Consider the following 5,828-nt stretch of genomic DNA (forward strand, 5'->3'; position numbering starts at 1 on the left):
GCCCCTGGCCTGGCTCTGTCTCCTTCGTTCTTGTCCACTTTTGTCCCCACCCTCCTGAAGAGAGCAGAGGAGGAAAGAGAAGCCAGTTCAGGAAGGGGGCGGGGGTGTTAAAGACAGTTTTATCTGGTGGTTTGACACCCCCCACAACCTCTCCCATAGATGTATTCTCGTCTCAAGGTAGTGTCCCCAGATTGGCCTCAGGGTGAATGTATCCCCTGGATGTGCCACTTCATCCCTTCTCTTCCATCACCTCCTGCTCTACCCACTTCCTATTCTGGAAGCCCCATATTCCCTCCTCCCTAGTGGAGGGCAGGGCATTCTCACAGAGCCACCCCCACACCCCACCCCAGGTATCTGGCTTCTTTAGGGCACTTGCCATCTGTCTCTCCTCTTCGGCTCCCAGAGTCCTCCTGGTTCTGCACTAGGTGTTGAGTCTGAGGACTGGGATGTAGGAAATGGCCTCCCTTCTGCCCTTGCCCCAGGTCTGTGGTCCTGGAGAAAGAGCACTTCTGCCACTCTGCCCCCCTGTCCCCAAACACACACTACTGGCCTCTGGGTGGAGCCTGTTTATCAGCAGGGAGACACTCAAGCCTCTCCTCCTTTATCTCAGTTTCTCAGGGGAGAAGAGGGAGGAGTCTTCACTAGGCAAGAAATCTTGCCCTTGGTCTGTTCCTCTTATCCTGTTCTGTGGCTTTGTTCATAAATTTCTTTTATTTCTAGAATATTCTTTCTCCTTCTTTTTCTTCTCTGATTTAAATCTCTTGGGTTTTTTAATTCCCAGGTCTAATGCCATCTCACCCAGGAGGCCTCCCAGCTCCATGCCATTCACTCTGTTCCCAAGCATGCTTAATTGATTTTCTAGGTGTTTCATTTCCTTGCTGGTTGTAGGCAGAGTTGTACATTTAAAAGATCACCCAGCTAGGAGACCCTAATCTGCTAATTATTAGCTCTGCAACAATAAACAAGCCACTTAAGCTCTCAGGCTGGTAAGCAAGTTTTGTCATCTGGAAAATGAAGGTAATGTTTTCCTATGCCTACCTCACAAGGTCTCACACCTGCTACTCAGGAATGAGACTCAGTATACTGAGTCCCAATCTTTCTTCTGCTTTCTACTGCACCACTTATTTGCATCTTCCTCTCCCTGTTGATTAAAAAATGTTTTGTGGCAGGTATGGTATCCCTTTTTGCTTCACATGCACCCAAGATGCTTTACAAATGTTAGTAGGAATGAATCGAATTTCATGTCAGAAACTCTCTTTCCTGCATCATATTGAGCTCTTGCCTACAGTCTCAGTAAAGCAAGCACGTTTCTGGGAGCAGATCCCTTGTGTCCTCATCCTAGGTGGAAAGGAATTGATCAGGATGGTCATGTTAATGCCAACCTGGAAATACTCACTGATAGCAGCAGCGCTGTGCTAGGGCCAAGTGGCAGTTTTTGGGATAGAGCTGGGTTCAAAAGAGTGGTTCCATAGTTGGAGAAGTCAAGCTGCTGGGTCAAATGGGGTCATATTATGGAAGATCAAGAAAGTTACGAAGATAAGTCAGGATATAAAATAAGGCATCAGGGAAATTTTGTTGTTTGCTAGTTAATGGATAGAACTGGGGAACATCATGGTGAGTCAAATAGGACAGACTCAAGACATCAAGAGTCAGATTATCAGATATTTTCTCTCATATGTGGGAGGTAGAAATACTTGGGGGGAAAAGAATTTTAAAAAGAGGGCTCCTGAGGGAAGGGAAAGGAAAGTTACTTGGGAATGAGATTGATCCAATTATGTCGAGTGCATGTATGAATACAACACAATGAATCCCACTATTACATATAATTATAATGCACCAATTAAACAAGGAAATGAGGTTTTTGAGGACTAGAGTGACAGAAAGAGGCTCTTAAGAAAGGTTGATGTAGTCCTGTGGGTCGGGATTGATTAAATAAAAGACAAGAGTCAGTGGCTGCTTTGGTGTTGCAGAAACAATGGAGTGAGGGCCTGGCCCCTGATGCTGAAAAAGGGGAGGGAAGTAGATAGAAAGTAGCATTTTATGCAAGAAAATAAAGTCCTATATTCAGATTGATGGGAGAGGGGTCATCATGGAGGCATGAGTTGTATTTCTGGATGGCTAGAAGGACAGTAACATCAGTGATGGAAAAACTGGGATCTTGGCTAAGGAGGGGAGTGGGGATCAGCCTGAAGGGAAAAATGATGCTTTGGGATTTCAGAAGTGTTCAGTCTGCCTGGTACATGCCAGTGGTGCCTTCCCTTCCCAGGCAGTCCCACAACCCTTTCCATGAATATCTAACTTCCTGCACCCAAATTTCCTTCCTCCCTTCTCTTCTGTCAATCAATCCCCAAGCTGTTTCTCTAGTAAAATGATAATAGGGGGGCCGTTCTGATTAGATAAGAGTGCATTGGTGGCTGACTAGCTCCGTTGGTTAGAGTGAATTGAGGCAGGCATGTGCTGTGTGGCATTAACCCTGTGGACAGCCACTCCAGCCTGACTTGGGTTCCCTCCTGGATGGCAACCGAGCCTCCTGGCTTCTCCTCTTCCCGTCCAGAAGCTCCTGAAGGCAAACGAGGAACCTCTGTTCTGGGAGCTGCCTCAGGAGTGCAGCTCCCCCTTATCTCCTGTTTCCTCCTCTGGGTGTCACCGCCACCGCAGCCGTGCCCAGCCGGGTGAGTACAGCAGCCACCACTCAGAGCTGGGCAGCAAAGAGAGGTGAGCTAAGAGCACCCATCCTGGAGCAGCCACCATGTTTATCTCTGCAGACACTGCTTCCTGGGTGCCTTAATTGTTTGATACTGCCTATTCTAATGCCAAGCAAGATCTTTGCTTAATGCACAATTATACTACAAGTAATCATAACAATAATATCTATTTTTTACAGAGCACTTCCTGTATGCCAGGAATACATTAAATGATTTGCTTATTATGTCTTTTTCCCCCCTTCGGTCTTCACAACAGTTCTGTAGGGGAGGTGAGAGTTGCCATTCTCTCTGTTGTATAAATGAGCAAGCTGAAGTGCATAGAAGCACAGTAAGCTTTCCCAAGGTGATAAGATCAATAATGATCAGAACTGAGAATTGAACCAAAGCTTTATCAATTGAGGCTGTTAGGCATTAAGCATCTGCCTTTATGAGTTTTCTTCCTTTGTCTTACTTTCCTTTTTGTAACTATCTTTTCTGCTTGACCTTGTTATGAGATGGCTTTAGGGGCTGTTACTCTCTAAACTCTTGAACATCCAGTTTCACCTTCTGAAGACTGGGGCTGCTTTTTTTTTTTTTTAATCTATTCAGAATCTGCTACCATCTGCAGGGCTTATGGTATCAACACCAAGGACAGGACATTTATGTACTTATTGTGGCACTTAGGTGTGAACATCGGTGGCAATTTGCTTCTTAGCTCATTGGATTGCAGTGATAACAACCAGGAAGCTACCTCCTAATCATCATCGACCTGATTCTGAATGAAGCATAGTAATCCTTTGTGTCACGAGCAATGCTGAGGACTTTGACAAGAAAATGAGGAGTCACAGATTCCAGGAGGCAAGTTTGGGGACATTCTAATTACTCTCTCAAAGGAAGACATACTTCAGAATTGGAGATCCTGCTTGGGATAGAAAATTACAACTTCAGTATTCCACAAACTGGTTTTTAAACCATTTTAGGAGTTTAACGTTTCAATTTCCATATAAATTTTTATTTAATTTCCATGTTTTTTTTTGTCTTCTATAGATACACGACTAGAGCAATATTAGAATAGAAAAATCCCTGTTTGATTAAATGGATAAGTCAACTAAAAATATATTTAACAGATAATAGTTGGGTTGGTACTGAAACAAGGAGAAAACCTGAAGGTAATGCCCAAAAGACTGAAGTTCAAAACACATCAAAAGGATGATTCTAGTCCTTTATTGTCCTTATTATTTTATCCACGCCTCCTTCCCTGCCAACAAGTGTTCATGTCAATAGTCTGGATATAGGAAACTCTAAAAATTGTGTCAATTCAATGTATGCTAAACCTAAACCAACCTTCTGAATCAATAACTTCCATAACAGTGGTTCATAATAACCACCCAAACTCAGTGGATGTAAAAACAAGGATTTATTGTCAGGTTCAAAGATCTGTGTGTTAACCTCATGTTGTTCGGCCAATCTACATGGTATCCCTCTGTGCTTCCCGTTATAATTGGAGAGTTTGAATCCAGAGTACAGGCTCATACAGATCTGCCCCACAAATGTTTATTCTGGAGCCCAGGCTAATGGGCAGAGGCTAAGCAGGTCATGTGTTCCCATAAAGGATCACCAGAGTCCAAGATTTAAACCAAAGCGTGAAAGAAATGTTAAGGTTGGTTTCATCATCTCTGCCCACATTCCATTGGCTAAAATAAGTCACATGGCCAAGCTCAAGGTCAATGGATCAAAAGTATACCTTGCTACAGGAGGAGGGGAACATTAGTGAATATTTGCTAACTAATGAACATAAACCACCATACATATTCTATTGCGAATCCCACATACTCTCTCATTAGGGTTTGATCATATTGTTATGGAAGCAGAAAAATGTGCCCCTTTGTGACACCATCAGAAATCTACACAGAAATGAAATGGCAGGAACCAAATGGGGTCAGCTTTCTGCGTGAGGAAACCCCAAATACTTCTTGTGTTACATGAATGGTGGTCCTTGCTCCCTGTGTCCTTAAGCACTGCAGGGCATCTCAGGCCACAGGCAGTGTAGCATTCCTTCATCTGTGAACAATTAAACCAGTCTTTTACCAACTCAAGCAAATGCACAACATGCCTTAGCTTTTTCACAGAATAAAAAAAAAAAATTGTTTTCTAAGATTCTCCTCATTTTAATATTGACATTGACCATTCTTTCTGGTTCTGCTACTGACCCTTAGTTCTGTCGTTTCTTTAGGCCTAGCATCCATATCTCAGACTTATTGCTTCAGATTAATTAATACAGATTTAAGTGTGCAAACACTCTAAAGATTTTGGCTTAAATTCATGCCTTGGATCTTCAGCTCCTGGAAGACTCCAGTTCCAGTAAGATCCTTTAACCTAGCCCCCTACCCATGACTTTTTTATCTTGTTTAGAAATTGTAAAAACTCATTTTTATTCTATATTAATTGATAAATAAAATTGTGTATAACATTTTGCTTTGAAATATATAGATATTATGAAATGGTAAAATCCAGCTAATTTGCATATGCATTACCCCATATATTCATAATTTTTGTGGTAGGAAGACTTAAAATCTATTCTTTCAGCATTTTCAAGAATACAGTACATTGAGGGCTGGGGTTGTAGCTCAAGAGGTAGAGCGCTCGCCTAGCATGCATGAGGCACTGGGTTCAATCCTCAACACCACATAAAAATAAAACAAAGATATTGTGTCCACCTATAATTAAAAAATAAATATTAAAAAGAATACAGTACATTGTTATTAACTGTAGCCACTGTGTTATGCAATAGAATTCTTGAATTTATTCCTTCTAACTGAAGTTTCATATCCTTTGAGTGATATCTCCCCAATTTCCCACATCCCATCCTTTGGTAACCACCATTTTACTCTCTACTTTTATGATTTCAACTCTTCACAGTCGACATATAAGTGAAATTATATGGTATTTGTCTTTCTGTGCCTGGTTTATTTTACTGAGTATAACCACCTTCCAGGTTCATGCATGTCATCCCAAATTACAGAATTTCCTTCTTTTTAAGGCCAAATAGTATTCCATAATATATAAAATCACATTTTTTATATCCATTCATCCCTGAATGGACTCCTTGGTGGGTTTCATATCTTGACCATCGTGACTAGTTTG

The sequence above is a fragment of the Spermophilus citellus genome, assembly GCF_964194105.1.
Source record: "Spermophilus citellus genome assembly, chromosome: 3".
NCBI classification, from domain to species: domain Eukaryota; kingdom Metazoa; phylum Chordata; class Mammalia; order Rodentia; family Sciuridae; genus Spermophilus; species Spermophilus citellus.